This window comes from Pseudophryne corroboree, chromosome 3, assembly GCF_028390025.1.
Source record: "Pseudophryne corroboree isolate aPseCor3 chromosome 3, aPseCor3.hap2, whole genome shotgun sequence".
Classification (NCBI taxonomy): domain Eukaryota; kingdom Metazoa; phylum Chordata; class Amphibia; order Anura; family Myobatrachidae; genus Pseudophryne; species Pseudophryne corroboree.
In genome coordinates, this window is record NC_086446.1 from 654,873,322 (window position 1) to 654,898,858 (window position 25,537).

Genomic DNA, 25,537 nt, shown 5'->3' on the forward strand with positions numbered 1-25,537 from the left:
ATAAAACATAAATAACAACTGTAAAAAGGGCTCCACCTGCAGGTTTAGTTTGGCAATTTTTACTACGAGAACTAAACTGAAACTAACCTGCAAAGAAAGACTCAAAGGTAACAACTGTAAGTGCTTTTAAATATATCACATGTTTAATGCAAATTGTTTTGCATATTTCCTTATTTTAAACTAATGAAGTCAGCAATGTACTTGAAATGTAATACTGACAAATAGACATGTCATTACCTTATTGCCTCAATTATCTTGGACTTAATTAATTAGTTCATGTTCATGTCTGACAGTTTGACAAAGTAACCTAATTGTTTCCTTAGAAATAAGTTTATATTAAATTGTTAGAATGTTTAGCAATTATTTTTAGTTTTGTTTTTGGGGGTTGAGGGTTAAGATGTTTGTGATTTGTGTGGTTATGTGTGTAGTCGCCATTCTACATGGTAATAATTCATTACTTTGATGTTCTTGCATTGTCTGTGTGTACTGTACCAGGCCCTCATTCAGCATCAGTAAACTTTCACTTTTGCGATCGCATCCTGGAATGATGCAATTGAAAACTGAGTGACCGTAGGTGGGCATTCAGGGGTGGCAAAGAAGTGTTGGGGGGGCAGCAGGAAGCGCAGATGTGTGCATTTTTGGGGCGGCCCTATGGCGTCGCTTACATTTCCTGCGATAGGAGACATGGAGGCGGTGTGCCTGTATATGCAGCAAGGCTGTGTATGCAGGGGGGCTTCTACTAACTGTAGATTTCTGCAATGTGATCGCAATTGGATTGCAATCACATCTCTGGGCGGCACGTAACATGCTGGACGGCCTTGCTCTGTGCTGGGCGGCACCAAGCAGGTAATTGTAAGCAGTAGCAGTTTTGCTATTTTAGCAAAACTGCTACTGAAGCTGAATTAGGCCTATGGGGGTAATTCCAAGTTGATCGCAGCAGGATTTTTGATAGCAATTGGGCAAAACCATGTTCACTGCAGGGGAGGCAGATATAACATGTGCAGAGAGAGTTAGATTTGGGTGGTTATTTTATTTCTGTGCAGGGTAAATACTGGCTGCTTTATTTTTACACTGCAAATTAGATTGCAGATTGAACACACCCCACCCAAATCTGACTCTCTCTGCACTTGTTACATCTGCCCCACCCTGCAGTGCACATGGTTTTGCCCAATTGCTAACAAAAATCCTGCTGCGATCAACTTGGAATTACCCCCTATAAGCGCAGCATTGCTACATATATAAGGGAACATCTGTATGGTGCCCACCTAAACCATGCCATGCAATAGTATCTGTGGAGATTATCTGGTAAACTGGGGACCACAAGAGTTGTGTTGTCAGACAAAACATTTTAGTCATATAGCTTATATGCATAAAGCTGAATATAGTTTACGCTGTTTAATTATCTATTGAATGTAAGTGGTGCAAATTAATGTCTATGGTTCATTTTCCCTATAGATTGTAAGCTTGCAAGCAGGGCCTTCCTACCTCTATGACTGTTTGCTTAGTACCCAGTTTTGTTTTATCATTGTGTCCAGCGGCGGAACTTGCGGCAGTGCAACCGAGCCCGCCGCTATTTAGGGGCCCACAGCCGGCAGGTGTATAATGAGTCACACAGACTCATTAAGTTGCCGCGCTGCTCTGTGGGCTGCCTGTGATGTAGAGGAGTGGGGATGCATTCCGGCAAGCGGAGGTAAGGAGGAGGGGCAATGAGGACTTCCGAGTGTTTTCTCTCCCTGGCTCCTCTCTGCCTCATGAGTGACACAGACTTTTTGAGTGCAGGGGAGGATGCGGTGTTGGCGGGATGACGATCGCAGCCAGGGTGACAGAAGAAAGAGCCCTGCTTCTGCCTGCAGAGCCAGCAGAAGTTTCTCCTGAAGTAAGTAAATCATTCTGTAACCTCTCTGCCAGTGTATCCCCGGGAAAGAGTCCCGCTCTGTCCCAGCTAAAGCAGGTTGTATTCCAGTTCTCACATGCAGCAACACACAAAGTTTGTGACCAAGGCGCAGTGGCGTAACTAATGCCCCCGCAGTCCTCGCGGTGGCTTGGGGGCGAGGGGCTGCGGGGGCGCCACTGACTTTGCACAGATTGACATGCGGACGAGCGTCCGCATGCCAATCTGCGGTCTCCTTCCCTCCGCTGCTGTAAGGAGGGACACAGAGCGCACATCGCGCACCTCTCCTGTGTCCCTCCCTGGCTCTCCCCCGGCCTGTGCCGTTCGTGAGCTCTGATTGGCTCACGAACCGGCACATCCTTTATTAGACCGGCAGGAGAGCCAGGAGGGACACAGGAGAGGCGCGTTATGCGCTCCGTGTCCCTCCAACACAAAGGAGCGGGGGGTGGGGGGAGCAGGCACTGTGGGGGAATATCTGGCACTGGGGGCATATACCTGGCACTGTGGGGGAAGATCTGGCACTGGGGGCATATACCTGGCACTGTGGGGGAAGATCTGGCACTGGGGGCATATACCTGGCACTGTGGGGGAAGATCTGGCACTGGGGGCATATACCTGGCACTGGGGGCATATACCTGGCACTGTGGGTGAATATTTGGCACTGGGGGGAGCAAGCACTGAGGGGGCATATGTGGCACTGTGGTGGAATATCTGGCACTGGGGGCATATACCTGGCACTGTGGGGGAAGATCTGGCACTGGGGGCATATACCTGGCACTGTGGGGGAAGATCTGGCACTGGGGGAATATACCTGGCACTGTGGGGGAAGATCTGGCACTGGGGGCATATACCTGGCACTGTGGGGGAAGATCTGGCACTTGGGGCATATACCTGGCACTGTGGGGGAATATTTGGCACTGGGGGGAGCAGGCACTGAGGGGGCATATGTGGCACTGTGGGGGAATATCTGGCACTGGGGGCATATACCTGGCACTGTGGGGGAAGATCTGGCACTTGGGGCATATACCTGGCACTGTGGGGGAATATTTGGCACTGGGGGGAGCAGGCACTGAGGGGGCATATGTGGCACTGTGGGGGAATATCTGGCACTGGGGGCATATACATGGCACTGTGGGGGAAGATCTGGCACTGGGGGCATATACCTGGCACTGTGGGGGGAGATCTGGCACTGGGGGCATATACCTGGCACTGTGGGGAAAGATCTGGCACTGGGGGCATATACCTGGCACTGTGGGGGAAGATCTGGCACTGGGGGCATATACCTGGCACTGTGGGGGAATATTTGGCACTGGGGGGAGCAGGCACTGAGGGGGCATATGTGGCACTGTGGTGGAATATCTGGCACTGGGGGCATATACCTGGCACTGTGGGGGAATATCTGGCACTGGGGGGAGCAGGCACTGAGGGGGCATATGTGGCACTGTGGGGGGAGCAGGCACTGAGGGGGCATATGTGGCACTGGGGGGGGTATATGTGGCACTGGGGGCATGTACCTGGCACTGTGGGGGAAAATCTGGCACTGGGGGCATATACCTGGCACTGTGGGGGAATATCTGGCACTGGGGGCATATGTGGCACTGGGAGCATGGCCCTAGCAACAAGCACTACCCCCTAGCAACGAGCATGACACCCAGTGCATGAAACCCCTGGCAACAAGCATGACACCCAGTGCATGAAACCCCTGGCAACGAGCATGACACCCAGTGCATGAAACCTCTGGCAACGAGCATGACACCCTGAGCATGAAAACCCCTGGCACCGTGCATGGAACCAAGAGCATGAAACCGCTGGCAACAAGCATGACACCCAGTGCATGAAACCCCTGGCAATGAGCATGACACCCTGAGCATGAAAACCCCCGGCACCGCGCATGGAACCAAGAGCATGAAACCCCTGGCAACGAGCAGGTAATTTAAAAGTAATTAGAAGCCTTACTGTAGAACTTAATGTGTAATGGGCATTACGGTGTGTGGCATAATGTATCACAGACATTGTGGTGTGTGTCATACTGTGTCAGGCATTACGGTGTGTTGTATACTATATCACGGGCATTGTGGTGTGTGGTATAATGTCTCAGGATCATTGTGGTGTGTGTCATACTGTGTCACAGACATTGTATGTGCTATAATGTATCAGGGGCATTGCAGTGTGTAGCATAATGTATAACGGGCATTGCGATTCCTGTCATAATGTGTCACAGGCATTACGGTGTGTGGCATAATGTGTCGGGGGCATTACAGTGTGTGCATATTGTGTCATGTGCATTATTGTGTGTGGCATAATGGCTAAGGCCATTGCAGTATGTGGAATAATGTATACTGGGCATTACTATAAGGAGGAAAAATGACAAATAATGTAAGGGGCATGAATCAGGATTATTTTTCATTCCTGTGGTGGCTAACGTCTGGGCGTGCAGGTTGCAAAACTGGGGTATAAGGTAGTCTTTTCCTGCAATGCCACGCCCCTTTACGCAAAGCCACGCCCATTTCAACAAAGTCGCACCACTTTTTGGCGGCGCGCACCTAAGGTGCGCGCATATTTGTCCCTTTACTAGTGCCAATTATGGGGGGTATGGGGGGGGCGCCGAAGGATTTTTTTGGCTTGGGGGGAGAAAAATTTCTAGTTACGCCACTGCCAAGGCGACTAGTGAACAGACAAGCTGATGCTCCCCTCAGACCCTAATTACATTTGTAAAGGTAAAGGTGGCCCCCAGGGACTTCTGAAACATGATGCCACTGTAGACATCAGGTCTACCCCTCCTCCAAGTGCATACTTTAAAACCCCCACCCCGCTTCCCTTCCCCTGTCCTCATAATGCTGGGCAGCAAAATTCTTTAGAAAACACTGTTGTTGTCACCCACAGCCTATCCCCAGTTGCCCACTGCTTCTCCCCCAGAGCATATATTAGCAACTGGGCCCACAACTTGTAAGTTCCGCCACTGATTGTGTCCAATTGTATAGCGCAACGGAATTTGCTGCGCTATAAAAGAAACTTAATAAATAAATAATAAATACATTTCTCAAATGAATTACCCACTCAACTAACAAATTGTTTGCTGTTGCACTCAAGTGCACAGTGAAGGATTCAGTGTGAGATTAAAATATGCATATTTTTGGCAATAATCTAGAGGAGGGTTTAGGCCTTCCCTATTGAAACGCAGTAGTCCAAGGTTGGTCTGGGAAAGTGTATTTTCCAATGGACTTTTGGAGGAAATGTAGTTATTATGTCAATGTCACAATGTCAACACTGAAAATGTGGACAACAAAATGTGGAACACAGCATGCTGATACAGTGGTAATGTGATTTAAGGCATTCTCTGTAGGTTTTAGAATTTTACCATGATGCTTTGGTTGCCCATTCCACAGAATTGCCTTTATGCACAGTGAAGCAGACCAAGAGTTGGCAAATGGGCATAAATTGCTTAAATGAAAATGCATGGGAAAATAGTGTATTTTCACATATATACAGATCTGTATGCATCTCAGGATGTAATCACCAATGAATTGCCAGCGTATGAGGATACTGCAAGTCTTCATCATCGTGTGTACATGCAAGAGCCACAGGATACACCTCCTAACAGGTGTATATGCGCTCACTTGCTGGACTGCGCGGGGGGGGGGGGGTCATTCCGACCCATTCGCACGCAGCGGTTCTTCACTGCGGTGCGAACGGATCGGAACTGCGGCTGCGCGGCGCTCGTATTGTGGATGTGCGTCGTTGCCCAGTGACGCCAGTCACCGGCCAATGACGCCAGGACCGATGAAAGCGATCGCAGGCGCAATTGCAAGAAAATTGACAGCGGGAAGGAGGATCGGGGCGTCTACTCATCGTTTCCCAGGCGTGGTAAGTCGAACGCAGGCGTGTCCAGGCGTTTGGAGGGCGGATGTCTGATGTCACAGCCGGGACCTTCATCGCTGGATCTGTCACACTAGTAAGTAGCTGCTGGGCTGGTCTTGTTTTGCAGGAAACATTTTTAGCATAGCAGGGCTGCACATGCGATCGCAGCCCTGCTATGCTCAAATACACTCCCCATAGGCACATCTAGTTGATCACACGAGCAGCAAAAAGTTGCTACGTGCAATCAACTCGGAATGACCACCAGGATACATTTGTGCAAACGCGTCCTCACTGAACTTTGCCTATGTGCAGACACCCTTTCTCACCCCTATTTTCAAACATATGAAAAACACAATCCTTCTCCATGAAACAATAAATATATAAACACTGTAATAATTAAAAGAAAATGTATTTTACTGGAATTCTAAAAATATACACACAAGAACAATGTGCAATAAATAAAACTAATCGATACAGCATGTATCCATAAATAGGCTAAAGGCAATGTCTATTTGAAATAAACTTACATGCCTGCATATACAGTATCTTACATAGGGCTGGAAGCATGATACATTGCAGCCACTCTTCCCAGTAAGAGCTGTCCTTTGCGACGCTGCTGGGGGTGCTGGAAGGGATCCGATTGTATCCTTAGCAGGGAGGATAACAGAAAGAAGCCCATAGGCTTCTATAGGGTAACATCATCTAATGATGGCATTGATCACATCCAAGCCCCGGAATGTATTGCATTCCGCTGCTTTCCGCAGCTTGGTGCATACGCAGTACGTGGCCAAACTTCCGAAAATGGCAATTTTTGAGGTTTGGTAACATTTTTAGCATTAGTGCATCCTGCCCATAAACTTAGTTTATAACATGCATTCTCAAAGACCAATAATGGAAATCCAGCTCAGAGCCACTTACCAATGGAAGATCCTTGGAAACATATATCCGAGTTTGACTAGTGGGTTCTAAATGGAAATCCTACAGTCAGAGCTCTGTTTGGGTCCAAGGAAGTTGTATCTTCCATAGCTGGATAACCAGGACAGGGCAGGCTGAGGAATGAGCTCCAACTGTTTCTCTCTGACGGGAGCTTAGGCTAAAGTTATCATATGCTTTGTCCTAGACTGTCAGCGCCAGTATAGCTTTGATAGTGAGCATGCAATGTAAAGGAGACTGAAGCATCTGACAGGTTTCGTCACATGGCTGCTACTTTGTCATAGTCATGTCCCCCTACAGTGCATCTGGAAAGTATTCACAGCTCTTCCCTTTTTCCACATTTTGTTATGTTACAGCCTTATTACAAAATTGAATAAATTAATTTTTCCATCAAAATTCTACACACAATACCCCATAATGACAATGTGAAAAAAGTTTTTTTTTTTGAGATTTTTGCAAATTTATTAAAAATAAAAAACTTTGGGGGTAATTCCAAGTTGATCGCAGCAGGATTTTTGATAGCAATTGGGCAAAACCATGTGCACTGCAGGGGAGGCAGATATAACATGTGCAGAAAGAGTTAGATTTGGGTGGGTTATTTTATTTCTGTGCAGGGTAAATACTGGCTGCTTTATTTTTACACTGCAAATTAGATTGCAGATTGAACACACCCCACCCAAATCTAACTCTCTCTGCACATGTAATATCTGCCTCCCCTGCAGTGCACATGGTTTTGCCCAATTGCTATCAAAAATCCTGCTGCGATCAACTTGGAATTACCCCCTTTGCTCAATACTTTGTTGATGTAGCAACAATTACATCCTCAAGTCTTTTTGAATATGATGCCACAAGCTTGGCACACCTATCTTTGGGCAGTTTCACCCATTCCTCTATGCAGCACCTCTCAAGCTCCATCAGGTTGGATGGGAAGCGTCGGTGCACAGCCATTTTCAGATCTCTCCAGAGATGTTCAATAGGATTCAAGACTGGGTTCTGGCTCAAGGACATTCACAGAGTTGTCCTGAAGCCACTCCTTTGATACCTTGGCTGTCTGCTTAGAGACGTTGTCCTGCTCAAAGATGAACCGTCGCCAGAGGTCAAGAGAGCTCTGGTGCAGGTTTTCATCCAGGATGTCTCTGTACATTGCTGCATTCATCTTTCCCTCTATCCTGACTAGTCTCCCAGTTCCTGCCACTGAAAAACATCCCCACAGCATGATGCTGCCACCACCATGCTTCACTGTAGGGATGGTATTGGCCTGGTGATGAGCAGTGCCTGGTTTCCTCCAAACATGATGCCTGGCATTCACACCAAATAGTTCAATCTTTGTCTCATCAGACTAGAGAATTTTGTTTCTCATGGTCTGAGAGTCCTTCAGGTGCATTTTGGCAAATTCCAGGTGGGCTGCCATGTACTTTTTACTAAGGAGTGGCTTTCGTCTGGCTACTCTACCATACAGTCCTGATTGGTGGATTGCTGCAGAGATTGTTGTCCTTCTGGAAGGTTCTCCTCTCTCCACAGAGGAATGCTGTAGCTCGGACAGAGTGACTATCGGGTTCTTGGTCACCTCCCTGACTAGGGCCCTTCTCCTCCGATCACTCCGTTTAGATGGCCAGCCAGCTCTATCAAGAGTTCTGGTGGTTCCAAACTTCTTCCATTTACGGATGATGGAGGCCACTGTGCTCATTGGGACCTTCAAAGCAGCAGATATTTTTCTGTACCCTTCCCCAGATTTGTGCCTCGAGACAATCCTGTTTTGGAGGTCTACAGACAATTCCTTTGACTTCATGCTTGGTTTGTGCTGAGACATGCACTGTCAAGTGTGGGATCTTATATAGACAGGTGTGTGCCTTTCCAAATCATGTCCAATCAACTGAATTTACCACAGGTGGACTCCAATTAAGCTGTAGGAACATCTCAAAGATTATCAGTGTAAACAGGATGCACCTGAGCTCAATTTTGAGCTTCAAGGCAAAGGCTGTGAATACTTATGTACATGTGATTTCTTCATTTTTTTTTAATGTTTAATAAATTTGCAAAAATCTAAAAAAAAATCTTTTTTCACGTTGTTATTATGGGATATAGGCCCTCATTCCGAGTTGTTCGCTCGCAAGCTGCTTTTAGCAGCATTGCACACGCTAAGCCGCCGCCTACTGGGAGTGAATCTTAGCTTCTTAAAATTGCGAACGAAAGATTCGCAATATTGCGATAAGACATCTCTGTGCAGTTTCTGAGTAGCTCGAGACTTACTCTGCCAGTGCGATCATTTCAGTGCTTGTCGTTCCTGGTTTGACGTCACAAACACACCCAGTGTTCGCCCAGACACTCCTCCGTTTCACCAGCCACTCCCGCGTTTTTCCCAGAAACGGTAGCGTTTTTTCCCACACGCCCCTAAAACGGCCTGTTTCCGCCCAGAAACACCCACTTCCTGTCAATCACATTACGATCACCAGAACGATGAAAAAACCGTGAGTAATATTCCTAACTGCTTAGCAAATTTACTTGGCGCAGTCGCAGTGCGAACATTGCGCATGCGCATTAAGCGGAAAATCGCTGCGATGCGAAGAAGATTACCGAGCGAACAACTCGGAATGACTCCCATTTTGTGTGTAGAATTTTGAGGGAAAAAGTAATTTATTCAATTTTGAAATAAGGCTGTAACATAACAAAATGTGGAAAAAGTGAAGTGCTGTGAATACTTTCTGGATACACTGTATTTTGCCTGTCCAGATGCAAAATGTGCGCAGGTCTGCATAGCCACCTAGGTGTGTGTTCGCTTTTTGAGCATGAGCAGTGAAAAATCCCATGTTAGGATATGTATAGGTAGGGTGCATTTGGTGCCAATCCTACCTATTAGTTTTTTAACAATGGAGCTTTCAAAGTAGCTTTTCTACTGTACCTCAGACTCATTGGCCTGTCAGTTTTCCCTTCAATGCAATAGTATGTAGTGGTACTATCACCTATTACTCATAGGGTCTAATTCAGAGTTGATCGCAGCAGCAAATTTGTTAGCAGTTGGGCAAAACCATGTGCACTGCAGGGGGGGGGGCAGATATAACAAGTGCAGAGAGAGTTAGATTTGGGTGGGGTGTGTTCAAACTGAAATCTAAAATGCAGTGTAAAAATAAAGCAGCCAATATTAACCCTGCACAGAAACAAAATAACCCACCCAATTCTAACTCTCTCTGCACATGTGATATCTGCCCTCCATGCAGTGCACATGGTTTTGCCCAACTGCTAACAAATTTGCTGCTACGATCAACTCTGAATTACCCCCTCAGTTGTTTGTGATATGTAGAGTTTTAGCCAGCTGAGAGACATGAACCAACAGATATCATACTACAGCTACTGTAGTCCTGTAGTAGACCAACAAACATGGGTGCATTTCCCATATTAGGAAATCCATCAAATGTCATAGTCGGATATCAGACTCACATTGAGATTAAAGTCTGACACTGATAACTGACTCTATTGCTCATGTAATTACTCTCTATAGGCAACCTGTGATTTGAAACTGAGGCTAAAAACTGGACTTATGGTGTGTACACACGGTGAGATATTTTCTTACGATTATGTGCTTGCGATGCCGACCTTGCCCCTGTCGCATAGTGAGAATCGGGGTTAGCCCGAATTTCACTGTGTGTATGCACCTTAACAGAACCAGATAAGGAGCCTCGGGGCTTTAGGGTATGATACATAAATAATGTGTATACACCCAAACACAGCACTTGGGACTTATTTTGTCACCGAAAAACTCCCCCCCCCCCCCACACACACACACGCACACACCCCAGATGGCTTCAATATAACCATCCACTCCATCCAGAGACAACATTAATGCCCATATTCCGTACCCCACCTAACATTAATGCAACCCCCACTTCTCCCCTGATATTTACATTGTAAGTGGCTCTCTGCTCATTGGTAATGCTGCGAAAGAGAGGGAAGGAGAATGAGGAGGCAGGAACCTGGGTAAAAGGAAGAATGGTAAGGGAGCTGGCATTCATTGGGGGAGATGTACTAAACAGTGATAAAAGTGGCAAAGTGAACCAGTAGAGAAGTTGCCCATGGCATAAAAGCAGGGTTGGACTGGCCCACAGGGGTACAGGGGAAACCACCGGTGGGCCCTACTGCCTGGGGGCCCACCCCCTCTTCTAGGGATCAGGTTCCAGACTGTGCTGTTACTAATCTAGTACATTATCATGCATGCACTACAGTATTTACTGTATATATTTATCTAGGGGACCAACACATGCAAAATGGTTAGGCAAACCAATGTGGTGGCTGGGCACACCCCCTCTAGAGACTGGCCACACCCCTAAACATGGGCCCCTACCACTGCATTCCCCTGGTGGGCCCTACATGCCCTAGTCCGACACTGCATAAAAGTATACAGAGCAGCTGACTGGTTGCCATGGGCAATTTCTTTACTGGCTTACTTCTCCACTTTTATCACCGCTTAGTACATGTACATTGTACATTGTATTGTATATTGTATTGTACTGCATTGGTTGCTGGTCCCAGGTGAGGTAATAAACCACCATAAAGCAGAACACCAGTGGGGCCAGCAGCCTTTTTGGCTGGGACCAGCTCTAATGATCACTGCGGTCAGATTTGCATTGCAGTACAACTTTGGCAACCTACCACTTTGTAGCAGTGGCTGGCGGGCTCTAGGCTGGGGTCTATTTACTAAGCCTTGGAGAGAGATAAAGTAGAGAGAGAGATAAAGTACCAACCAACCAGGAGCTGATTGCATCTGTCATTAAATTAACGTATGTGACTGCTGAGTATGCTGTTTATTGAAATCAGAGAACAGTTACTGTACACATCAAAAAAGTACAGAAAAGCATTTCATATAAATGTAATTGTTTCTAAAAATAGATAGACTCCGAGTCCCTGCATATTGTACTTTTTTAATAATAAATATTCATTGCACAATTTGACATTTATAAAACAATGAGATTTTAATTTGTAGTTTAGATTACTGCTAATTCTGTAGCATACTTGCCTACCTGACCCGCTCCATGAGGGAGAAAATGCTCTGTTCCTGGACTTTCCTGGTAATGTATGATTGCCATCACCTGTGGTGAGCTAGGTAATTGATAAGAAAGGTGTTTCACCACAGGTGATGGCAATCATACATTACCAGGAAAGTCCAGAAACAGAGCATTTTCTCCCTCATGGAGAGGGTCAGGTAGGCAAGTATGTTCTGTAGTGACTTTTTTCGTGATTTTGATGTTTTAGAGCAGAGCTGGCCAAACCAGTCCTCGAGATCTACCAACAGTTCACATTTTCCAGCCCGCCTAGCTAGTGCACAGGTGTAGTCATTAATAATTAATGTACTGCATTCATTCCTAACTGACAATTCTACAGATATCCAGAAGGCCTGGAAAACATGAACTGTTGGTAGATCTCGAGAACCGGTTTGGCCAGCCCTGTATTTGAGTATTTGCCATATCTGTGTTTCTTAACCCCTCATACGTATCAGAATAAGATATATTACTTAGCAGAGACCAATTGACGTTAATGATGGTGCTACCTGTCAGGCTCAGATGATGGGGAAACCCCACTGAATGATATCAGAGAGCCTGAACATTCATAATGAGATAGATTTAATGAGCCTTCTGTTTTACAAGTGATATTATTTGTAATCATGTCACTGGGTGCACACACTCTACATAAAACATTGAGAACAATCCTTTTTATTTAGTATGTGTTTCTTTAGGGGAATCAGCTCTTGATCATTACACTTCGTAACCCCTGACTATTTTGTAGATTTCAGTTGAATTCCACCGATGACTACTCTTCCTCTCTCAGTTTTATTTGTAATACAACCAAATAACGTCAGTGACTATGGGGGTCATTCCGACCCGATCGCTCGCTGCAGTTTGCCGCAGCACAGTGATCGGGTCGGAACTGCGCATGCGCCGGCACCGCAGTGCGCCGGCGGATGGCAGCTTTTGTTACCTAGCGATCGCCTCTGAGACAGGCGGGAGGGGGCTGAATGGCCGCATTAAGCCGCCATTTAGGGGGAGCGGTCCAGCCAACGCAGGCGTGGCCGGACCGTTTGGGGGGTGGGCCGCGGCGGCTGCGTGATGTCTCACGCAGCGGCCGCAGGAGCTGCACTGGCCGGGAGTTACTCCTCAAATACAAAGGCATCGCCTCTGTGCGATACTTTTGCATTTTTGCGGGTGGGGGCGGCACTGACATGCGGGGTGGACTAGCCCTGTGCTGGGCGTCCCCCCGCATTTCTGAGTTAACGATCGTAGCTGTGCTAAATTTAGCACAGCTACGATCAACTCGGAATGAACCCCTGTGTTGTAACAAGCACTGTATGGAGTTTGTGTTGTGTTTTGAGGTTTGCCCTAAAGGAAAGTCAATTTATTAATCTTCCCTTTTTTCTGCATTTAAACAACCCGTGCTTCATTCTTTATTTTATACATCTCATATATTTAGTAGCAAATAAATAATGATTTACAAAAAAATAGCCAAAAAGTTTTACTGTGATTTACTCGGTTGAGTGCGGATTTAAAAACTGCCATCTTATTGGCTATCGGCTCTCACGTGTTTTGGATAGCCAATAAGCTAAATCTGGAAAAATCCGAACTCGCGCTAATTTTATCGAAATAACTGATTAAAACCGAACCCGCACAGCTCAAATTTTTACACAGAGAGAAAAATATGACATTTTGCTGTAATTTAGTAATATTACTGAGTCATATGGCATGAGATCTGTTGCCTCAATGATGTAACTAGATTCCAATGACTTGATCAGTCTAAACTACAGGGTGGGTGTAGAATGTGTTGCCGGCGGTCGGGCTCCCGGCAACCAGCATACCGGCGCTGGAATCCCGACCGCCGGCACGGTGCACGCTATCTGTTCTCCCACCAGGGCGGTCGTGGACCTCCAGGAGGGAGAAGAACTGTTGGTATGCCAGCGGTCGGGATTCCAGGCGCCGGTATGCTGGTCGCCGGGAGCCCGACCGCCGGCAAAGTGAATACCACCCCTACAGGGTGGCTACTTCCACTTCCACCAGGCAATAAGTAAAATGTATTCGTCAAGGTAAACAAAGATCTGATTATAAAATAATGTCTGATATGATGAGTAGTTACAGATGGGATTTAGTTATGTGACCGGAGGTCAGAAGACCGCAGGTAACAATACCTCCACCTACATCCCACCGCCTCACTATCCCGACAGTCGGCATGCCAACCAACAGGGACTACTCCCACTCGTGGGTGTCCCCAACACCCATAGAGTGGAAATAGAACCTGTGGCGAGCACACTTACAGATTGTCATTTTGCTGTCCATAACTGCTCAACCCCTTGAGCCCATATATCATTTAAGACTACCATGCATAGATATAGTTAGTGGCAGCAAATATTAGAGGTGTTCAAATGCCCAGGGAGCTGGTATCTATGCTGGCATTATCTGTTTATCTGTGTTAGTGTACACTGATTTCCAACATTCTTCCATCTATTCTTGCACCAGCGCAGACTGGTTACTAAAGGAAGGGGAAGCCCATACCAGTTTCCCCTTGATTTTGGGGTAACAAGCGCTAGTGCTGGTTAAATAGTGTGGGGGTAGTAGGAAGACAGTCACCGCTTATTTCTGTGACACCAGAAAATCATTCAGCTGCATAGAAAAAATGTTCAATTGGCTGGTCCGATGAAAAAGATGGGTAATGTAGGGAGTACTGTACATGTCATGATCATATAGTCAGTCAGACAAATTGTTCAGTTTATTGGATTACAAGTTGGATAGGGTATGGTTAGCTTTAGTGTTTTGGTTACATTTCTCATTATATAATCTAGCTAGTATATTTTTTATCCTGTTCCTGGATATACTGACCTGGTCCTGTGTACTGATATCACCTACACCTGGCTTCATAGGCAATGCCTGACTACATTTCCATGTTTTGGGTGCTCTAAGTACTGGTGGGCCATGCTACACTGTAAGTGGAAGATAGGCTACACTAAGGTTCTAGATGTGAAAGTCATATTACGTGTGAATATTCTATGTACTGGCAAACAAACTCTGCAGACTAACCAAGTCTATGGACCCCAAGCATTCGGACTTGCCTAACATTTATCAATGCATTAATATTTTCTGTTCTTACCATGAAATACTGATCTGTGCTCTCATAATTGCTGTATATCCTTCAAGTACTCTTGTAACTCTGATTCATATGAAATAATACTATTACAATACAACAGCACAGGATGGTATGTTACATCAGGGTGTGGTGTCTGTCACTGAGGTTGTGGCCCCATAGGGGGCACAGAGAGGTCTAGATGACCTGGAAAGGACAGATAGCAGGAAAAGTGGAAGTGAACACAACTCCCTTTATTTGCTCATATACAAACAGAAACTATCAAAATATGTCTTCATCTCCCTCACTAATGTTGGACACGGTTAATGGGGTTGTCCAGTTTTGTTCAATCCTGCAATTTAACTAGAAACTCATGATGTCCCTCTGGTCTCCTTCCTTCCCACTTTATCTATATCCCAGGGCCATCTTAACAGCATTGTAGGCCCAGGGCAAAGCAATGCACCGGGTCCCTACCCACCCATTCATTACAATAAATGTAAAAAAAAAAAAAAAATCACAACTTACAACTCCTGCGGTCCTGCGCGATCTCTCCACATGCTTCAATATAGTGAATGACTGTTAGCAGTCTGATTGAAGTATAGCTCCATCCATCCACCAATGAGCATGTTGACAGCCATTCACTGTCTGGCTGCAGGCAGAGAATCAGGCTTGGTCAGTCTAATTGTGTGACCACCACTTGCCCCTGTTCAAAGGCCCCTAGAAATGTGGGGCCCTGGGCAACTGTCCAGTGCGCCTATACTTTAAGATGGCCCTGGTATAACCAGCTCCACCATTTGATCACAAGCCGATGGGCCTGAACCCAGTAGTGTAGATTAAATCTGTACTCGCTATTAGATCAGCTGGGACAAGGATGTGCGACTTTTATTATAGCTACTGTACGTACCTGGGAACCCTGGAATTTCAATCACCCGCACAGCATAGTTAACAATGAAAGCTGAATGCACGTAACAAATTCTTACTAAAGAACTATGCAGTGGGATAGGGTATCTGGCTAATTTGCATCCACCTCTTTATTTAAGGAATACATTATACACAAAAAAAAACAAATATACGCAAACCAAAAATATTTATTATTTTTAAATATCTTAAAATACATTTGTCACCATGCTTCCCTGGGTTAAACTTAAAACAAATAGGGTTCAGTTTGGCTTAAGGTGGGAACACACTAACAGATATATCTGCAGATCAATTGATCTGCAGATATATCTATGGATGGATCGGGCAGTGTGTTCAGCATACACACTGCCCGATCCGTCGGGGACTGACGTCATGAACTGGGCGGGCGTGTACACACGCCCGCCCAGTTCACCTGTCAATCACCGCCGGCCGCCGCAGCATGTGTACGGGCGGTCGGCCGACCGCCCCGTCCACACACAGCGACGCGCCAATATATCGGTAGATATATTGGCCGTCGGCTGTGCTGCGCGGCCGACACAATACGTCTGTGAACGACGGAGTTCACAGACGTATCGGCCGTACACACTGGCCGACGGTCCCGCGATATATCGGCCGTTCAGGAGAACGGACGATATATCGACCAGTGTGTACGGGCCTTTAGGCACATTGCAGTAGCTTCTGATAACGTTTGTTACTTCAGAAGGAGGTCAAGAAGTGATCTAATAGAAGAGAATATGCTCTAAGATTTGACAATATGTTTAATATTTCCCCCTAGGATAAGCATACATGGCTTGCTGTCATGTCTTGCAGTTGCTCACACAGTGGGGGTCATTCCGAGTTGTTCGCTCGCTAGCTGCTTTTAGCAGCATTGCACACGCTAAGCCGCCGCCCTCTGGGAGTGTATCTTAGCTTAGCAGAATTGCGAACGAAAGATTAGCAGAATTGTGAATAGAAATTTCTTAGCAGTTTCTGAGTAGCTCGAGACTTACTCCTACACTGCGATCAGTTCAGTCAGTTTCGTTCCTGGTTTGACGTCACAAACACACCCAGCGTTCGCCAAGACACTCCCCCGTTTCTTCAGACACTCACGTGTTTTTCCCAGAAACGCCAGCGTTTTTCCGCACACTCCCATAAAACGGCAAGTATCCGCCCAGAAACATCCACTTCCTGTCAGTCACACGCCGAGAACGATGAAAAATCTTCGTTAGGCCGTGAGTAAAATACCAAACTTTTGTGCTAATTTACTTGGCGCAGGCACACTGCGAACATTGCGCATGCGCAGTTTGCAACTAATCGCTCCATAGCGGAAAAAAATAACGAGCGAACAACTCGGAATGACCCCCAGTGTCCAGAAGGATTTTTCACTGCAGTGTAACACAGTAGCTAAATGTATGTTGGGAAAACTGATGTTCTGGTCCAGTGAATGTGATACATTGCACCCACACATATTAAAGAACATCCTTTTGTCATCTTGACTTGTGTCACCTCATACCAAAGGATTTGGCAGCATGGCAATTAATCAAGAGATGTGCTCACTTCTTTCATCTCCAGCGCTGTGCATGAGAAAAATGTGGAAACCACTGTTCATGTTTTAAGTTCCTCAACTCTATTCTCTACACTGGAGCGACCGCTTTTCGTACCGACTTTACTGATGATTTCCCTTGAGTCCAGAACAAGCAATATTGAGCATACACACAATGCAATCTTGTTAAAGATCAAACAATATATTGCATTGCTTGGTCACTAGCAACTTATCATTGTTCCTGTACACACTAGAACAACTTTCATGGCACTCCGTTCTAGGGTGTGATGTGAAGGTGACGTTAAATTGGTCTGATATGCTGTTTGTCCTCCAGTTCACCGTACACACTGTACGATAGACACAAAATCGCTAAAGATATTGGGGGTCATTCCGAGTTGTTCGCTCGGTTAATTTTTTCGCATCGCAGCGATTTTCCGCTTAGTGCGCATGCGCAATGTCCGCAGTACGACTGCGCCAAGTAAATTTGCTATGCAGTTAGGAATTTTACTCACGTTTTTTTCTTCTTTCTGCTGATCGTAATGTGATTGACAGGAAGTGGGTGTTTCTGGGCGGAAACTGGCCGTTTTATGGGAGTGTGTGAAAAAATGCTACCGTTTCTGGGAAAAACGCGGGAGTGGCTGGAGAAACGGAGGAGTGTCTGGGCGAACGCTGGGTGTGTTTGTGACGTCAAACCAGGAACGAAACTGACTGAACTGATCGCAGATGCCGAGTAAGTGTGGAGCTACTCAGAAACTGCTAAGAAGTGTCTATTCGCAATTCTGCTAATCTTTCGTTCCCAATTTTGATAAGCTAAGATTCACTCCCAGTAGGCGGCGGCTTAGAGAGTGCAATGCTGCTAAAAGCAGCTTGCGAGCGAACAACTCGGAATGACCCCCATTGTTGTGTTTGATGTGCAGCACAAACAACCAGCGACAGTCGCTAGTGACCAGCGGCAGCACACAATCATGCGTACACATTGAGTGATATAGGCGATATGTTGTTACGAAGGGGGATATCGGACCAACATCGTTCCAGTGTGTGTCCAGCTTACACATAGTTTAAAAATAGCCACTGTAAATAAGAATATTATTATTTATTTATTTACATTTTCCAATATGATTTTTCCTTCATAATTTTAATTGTAATGTGGATGCTTATGGGGGTCATTCCGAGTTGATCGCTCGCTAGCAGTTTTTAGCAGCCGTGCAAACGCTATGCCACCGCCCACTGGGGAGTGTATTTTAACTTAGCAGAAGTGCGAACGCATGTGCAGCCGAGCTCTGCAAAAACAGTTTGTGCAGTTTCTGAGTAGCTCTGAACCTGCTCAGCGCTTGTGATCACTTCAGCTTATTCGTGTCCGGATTTGACGTCATACACCCGCCCAGCCATGCCTGCGTTTATTCAGACATGCCTGTGTTTTTCCAAACACTCCCTGAAAACGGTCAGTTGACACCCAGAAATGCCCCCTTCCTGTCAATCTTCTTGCGGCCATCAGTGCGAAGGAAAACTTCACTAGAACCTGTGCACAACCACAAAGAGCTTTGTACTAGAGATGAGCGGGTACGGTTTTATTCGGATTTACTCATTATTGGCTCACGGACGTCACGTGTTTTGGTTAGCCAATAAGAAAAATCCAGAAAAAAAGAACTTGCGATAATTCTGGCATTAAGAACCGAGTAAATTCGAACCCGCTCATCTCTACATTGTACCCGTATGTCACGCGTGCGCATTGCAGCCCATACGCATGCGCATAAATGCTGTTTTTTCACCTAATCGCTGCGCTGCGAAAATCGGCAGCAAGCGATCAACTCGGAATGACCCCCTATGTGCGAAAGTTGAATGGACACTTTTGTTATCTAAATGTTTATTACAGGTGCCGGGGACAATTAGAAAAAAGTTATGTGGGTATGAGCTGCTGACTTGGAATTGGCCACTTTCAGTGTCTCAGGCTCAGATTTAGGAAGATTTGTGATAAAGTACCAACAATCAGCTCCTAACTGTCATTTTTTTCAAACACAGACTGTAACATGGCAGTTAGGAGCTGGTTGGTTCGTACTTTATCACCGTGCAGTTTATCACTCTCCAAGGCTAGATAAATCTGGGCATCAGTGACCAGTGGTAGCTGCACATCATTACAGGGGTGTAGTACGGCTGACCGGCGGTCAGGAGACCGCCGGTCAGCTTACCGACGCCGGGATCCTGGCGGGGAGGGGCGAGTGCAGCAAGCCCCTTGCGGGCTCGCTGCGCTCACCACGCTGCGGGCTCGGTGGCGACCTGCGGTCGCCACGGGTTCTATTCCCACTCTATGGGTGTCGTGCCGACCATCGGGATAGCGAGCCGTCGGGATGGTGGAGGAGGTCATGTGACTGTCGGTCAGCTGACCGGCGGTCACATGAATACCACCCCATTACAGCAGGACACTTGGGCACCCTCAGAATGGAAATGGTTACATACTGTATCTGGTGTCTGATACAATACATTAATAGTTTAGGTTTTTTATTTTTTATTTCCATTCTGTAAATGTATAAAAAATATTACTTGATCTAAGATGCAGTCTAGGCAATCTCTTTCACCGTTATATAGCGTATACCTTTTCCATAGCACTTTGGAGCAAATATTGAATCTTTTACCTGTCCCAGTGGAATTTACAATCCATATTCACTAGCACATGGACACACATACACACTTGGGTTCATTCAATGTCAGAACCCAATTAATCTATCAGTATGTTTTTGCATTGTGGGAGGAAACTGGATAACCCAGAAGAAACCCACTCAAATATAAAGAGTACATATAAGCTCAACTTAAATAAGGCCTTTGCTTTTCTGCACTGAGCCATTCGGTTGTCTAAGCGTATAGGAAACAAGAGTAATCTTGGGGGGAGGGGATCCAATATTAGCCATGATAATTAATTATGCTGTTCGGGTAATGTTATTGCACCTATCGGCCAAAAAAACTTCTTATCGTCTGTGTATGCGTGCTCCCATTTTCCAGCCTACCCTCTTAGAAAATAGTGAAAATGGGTGACCTGCGTTGTGTTAACCAGTGAAAAGTGCAGGTATAAATGGGGAAATTAGCCTGTACCCCTTAAAATGCCAAAGTGACATATGATAACATAACAGTATAGAAGCATATTAGAGGGCATAATAGAAATATTTTGGGAACTTAAAATGTGTTATATGGCTGCAATATGTACTTTTAAAAACCTTGCAAAAATGACTGATTACTCCCATCTGCAAGCCTGAAAATATTTGTCCCACTCATAAAGCACCCCAATATACCTGCCCCATACCTTGCACCCCAATGTCCATCACTTTGCACTTTTTTACCCCAAAACTGACATCTTATTATAGGCTAATTAAAAATAATGAAAAGCTTTAAAGTGCCTAATTAATAATTAAGGAGGGTGTCCAAGGGATTCTGAACAAATTCCTGATATTTTTTACCCAAAAATGGGGCTTTTCCCCAACTTTTCACCTGCTCAGAGTAGGTGGACAGAAATTTGTGATAAATCCTATGGATAATTATCGCATGCGAGTAATTAGATAGCTGCGATATTGCGGGTCACGAAAAAAGCTGCATTTTTGCTGTAAAAACGGGTTACCGTGTTTGTGGCTAATTGGATACCCCCCTTTGTTAGAGACCCTCAATCAATATAGAGCACAGTTGTTTATACTGGAGAATCTTCTCTGATGTAGATAGTCTGTTCATGGCATATTGAATTAAGCACATGGGGCCTTATACTAGCAGAACAGATTTGCCAGACAATGTTAATTCTCTTCTCTGTTAATGATAATTTACAGGAGACGACTGCTAATTGCACTTTAGTCATTTTATTAAACACTTCTAACATATATGCATCTAACATATGCATCTTTTTCTCTTTACAGTATTTACTTCCAAATGACTTCCCAGGTACAGTAATTGAAATTAACAAAATGCTGAAATGTATCTATATGTATATATAATGCACATTTTGATAGCTATATGCCTTATATTATAAACTGTTCCATATTTTGAAAATAAAATATTGGGATCAGAGGTCATCCCAGTTGCCTGGAGGCAAGCTGGAGTTTATTGCCCCCCCCCCCCCTAAAAGAAATAATAATAATAATAATATATATATATATATATATATATATATATACACCGTACATATCAGTTCACTGTGCAGCAGTGACAGGTCCACTGAGCAGGAGCCGTGCTGTTGTTATGATTCCAGCACTCCTGACCAGAGGAGATTTTATGACAAGGACCAGAGCGCTGGAATGGAATGCAGGTAACGGGAGCAGGAAAGACTAGTTGCCCCTGGCGCCCTAACTCTATTGTCTCACCCGTGCTATCGGAAATCCCCTGCGAGACTATGGTTTCTTGAGCCCCTGGCAGCCACGTTTGAAGGGCGGATTATGTCTGCCCAACTCCGGTGCCCCCCGGTCTTAGTGAGAGACAAAGGGAAATCCGAGGCAGGATGATAACAAGAGGACCTCTGACTGACAACAGGCCAGGGGCAACAAGCTAACTAACAAAACCTGAAGTATGTGCGGAAACCCGCCAGGGAAAAGGACAACCAAAATCCACTTGTCCAATACTCCTACCCAGCACCGCTGGATACCAGAGTGGACCTGTGGAAGCGGAACCCTCCGCGAAATGCTCCAAAACACAAATAATAAATAATAAAGCGGACAAGCCGCAACACACGGCAAGGCCGCGACTCACGAACACCACTGGATGTTATACGGTGATTAGTCAGGACTCCAGGAATAAGATGACAACTTCCGAGTTCAGGACTTCCGAATACTGGAATGACCGGATACAGCAAGACTGGAACAGACTCTCAGCAAACAGAGACAGCATGCAGGAAGCTATTACCGGCGTCTGTGAGAAGCCCTGAGAGTGCATATGAACAGGAGTCCTCCAATCGGGTGCTGACAGGGCTAATTACCTACATGCCGTGCAGCTGCCTTGCTGCACGACCAGGAAACAGGTGTAGGTTCATTAAACCCTGGACCCAGCAACGGGGAACGCGGTCCGTCAGTGGCGTCCCCGTTGCTAGGGTCCGTGCGGCTCAGTGCGCCCGGCGTCCAGCGTTGCCAGGGAGCCGGCGGCTGTCCGCGTACGGCGTCCCTGGTTGCTAGGCGCCGGGCCGCACCGACGAGCGGACCCCGGCGCCTAACAGTACCCCCCCCTTGAGGCGGGGTCAAGGAACCCCTAAAGCCAGGCTTCCAAGGAAATTCCCGAAAAAATGCCCTCTTGAGCCTTGGGGCATGAAGATCCTTATCCAGGACCCAGGACCTTTCCTCTGGACCATAACCTCTCCAGTGAACCAGAAAATAAAGCCGGCCCCTGGACAACTTGGAATCGAGAACCTTCTCCACCAGGAACTCCTGTTGTCCCTGTACATCCACTGGAGATCTTCCCTGAGAGATCTTCCGAGGAAATTTACTGGAAGAAATGTATGGCTTCAACAGGGAGCAATGAAACGTATTACCAATCCGAAGAGATTTTGGTAAACGTAACCGGAAAGCAACTGGGTTAACTTTTTTAATGATATGAAATGGTCCAATAAATTTGGGTCCCAACCTAGCTGAAGATTGTCGAAGTCTAATGTTACGAGTCGACAACCATACCCTATCTCCCACCTTAAAATTGCAAGGACGTCGGAGCCGGTCAGAAAAAAATTTCTCTCGAAAGGCCGCTTTTCTGAGAGCAAGGTGCACTTTATTCCAAATGGCTCTGAGATGGGAGGTTAAGGTTAGCGAGGAAACTGAGGAATGTTGAAAAAAAGAATTAGCTCTGGGGTGAAAACCAAAAACTGAAAAGAATGGAGACACGTTGGTGGAGGAATGACAAGAATTATTGTAAGCAAACTCCGCCAATGGAAGAAACTCGGACCAATCATTCTGGAGTTTGGCTGAGTACAAACGCAAATACTGTTTCAATGATTGGTTAACTCGCTCGGTTTGCCCGTTGGACTGTGGGTGGTAACCAGATGTTAATGACAATCTCATCTTTAATGAAGCACAAAAACACTTCCAGAATTGTGCAATGAATTGTGGACCCCGATCAGAAACAATATCAGTGGGCAACCCATGAAGTCTGAAAACATGGCGGAGAAACAACACTGCCAATCCTTGGGCAGATGGCAGTCGGGGAAGGGCAATGAAATGAGCCATCTTGCTAAAACGGTCTACTACCACCCAAATGACTCTGCATCCAGCTGAAAGGGGAAGGTCCACCACAAAATCCATGGAAATATGAGACCATGGCCTGAGAGGGACATTCAAGGGCATAAGTTGCCCGATAGGCAAGGAACGGGGAACCTTATGCTGTGCACAAACCTGACATGAAGAAACAAACTCCTTAACGTCTTTAGAAAGACCAGGCCACCATACTGAGCGGGAGACTAACTCCAATGTCTTAGAGATCCCTGGATGCCCGGAAACTTTGTTATCATGGAACTCAGTCAAAACAGTAGCTCTCAAGAACTCAGGGACGTAAAGACGACCAGCAGGAGTATTTCCAGGAGTTTGATGTTGAAGCTGTTTTAACTGGGTAAATAAATCTTGTGTGAGGCCTGCCCAAATGACTGAAGATGGAAGTATGGGAGTAACAGGACTGTTATCATGAACCGGAAGAAAACTGCGTGACAGAGCATCTGCCTTGGTATTCTTGGAACCTGGCCTGAAAGTTATAATAAATTTGAAACGAGTAAAGAACAAAGCCCAACGAGCCTGCCGGGCATTCAGCCGCTTAGCTGATTCGATGTATTGCAGATTCTTATGGTCAGTCAATACTGAAATGGTATGTGTTGCTCCCTCCAGCCAATGCCTCCACTCCTCGAAAGCCCATTTTATTGCCAGTAATTCCCGGTTACCAACGTCATAATTGGATTCAGCGGAGGAGAATTTCCTGGACATAAAGGCACAAGGATGTAGTTCCAGAGACTCTGGATCCTTTTGAGATAGTATAGCCCCTACTCCAACCTCCGAGGCATCAACCTCCACAACGAAGGGCAATCCTGGATTGGGATGTCTGAGGACTGGAGCCGAGACAAAAGCTTGTTTCAAGGCCCGAAAGGACAACTCCGCTTCACGCGACCAGTTGGTAGGATCCGCTCCTTTCTTTGTCAGGGCCACAATGGGAGCAACCAGGTCGGAAAAAGAATGAATGAACCTCCTGTAATAATTCGCAAACCCTAAAAAGCGCTGAATTGCTTTTAAATTGGTGGGTTGCGCCCAACTAAGGATGGCCTGGAGCTTCTTTGGTTCCATGAAAAATCCCCGAGGGGAAATAATGTACCCTAAAAAAGATACCTCCGTGACATGAAACTCGCATTTTTCCAGTTTGGCATATAGATGATTCTCACGTAACTTTTGAAGAACCTGACGCACCCGGGTAACATGTTGTTCAATAGAGTCAGAATAAATCACGATGTCGTCTAAGTAAACGACCACGAATTTCCCTAGGAAGTCACGGAGCACATCGTTAATGAGGTCCTGGAAAACTGCTGGAGCGTTAGACAAGCCGAACGGCATCACTAGGTACTCGTAGTGACCCGACTGAGTACTGAAGGCTGTCTTCCACTCATCTCCGGACCTGATTCAGATGAGGTTATACGCTCCTCTTAGGTCAATTTTGGAAAAAATCACAGCCGAACGCAGCTGATCAAAGAGGACAGAAATCAGCGGCAGAGGATAAGTATTTTTAACTGAGATTTTATTTAGGGCTCTATAGTCAATGCAAGGTCTGAGCGAGCCATCCTTTTTCTCCACAAAGAAGAAGCCTGCACTTAAAGGAGATTTAGATGGCCTAATAAATCCTTTCCCTAGGCTCTCTTTAACATAGTCATTCATGGCCGCAGTTTCTGGCCCGGATAAAGCATATAACCTTCCCTTTGGCAATGCGGCACCAGGAATTAGCTCAATGGCGCAATCATAAGGCCGATGGGGAGGCAGAATGTCTGCATTGCCCTTGGAGAACACATCAGCAAACTCCTGGTACTCCACGGGAATGAGTTCAGGAATGGCAGCAGCTATTCTGACTGGAAACGAAATACATTCCTTATCACAGAAGGCACCCCATTGAGAAATCTCCCCTGACCGCCAATCAATGGTGGGATTGTGAAAGGCCAGCCAAGGGTGACCCAGAACCACTGGAACTGCTGGGCAATGGGTAAGGAAGAACTCGATTTTTTCAGAATGAAGAGCTCCTACCGTAAGTAGTACAGGGGGTGTACAGAGGGAAATAACCCCATTGGACAGTGGACTCCCATCTAAGCCATGCATGGTGACACACCTACCCAAAGATAACTGAGGAATGCC

General features: G+C 46.0%; 1 long non-coding RNA gene across 1 annotated transcript in view; it reads left to right on the forward strand.

Moving 5' to 3' along the window:
• LOC135058124 (uncharacterized) overlaps positions 1-25,537 on the forward strand; it is a 51,657-nt gene that overhangs the window by 21,562 nt on the left and 4,558 nt on the right. Inside the window, exon 2 of the long non-coding RNA XR_010244621.1 lies at positions 21,107-21,131. This is a non-coding gene — a long non-coding RNA (uncharacterized LOC135058124). The remainder of the gene's footprint in view (positions 1-21,106; positions 21,132-25,537) is intronic.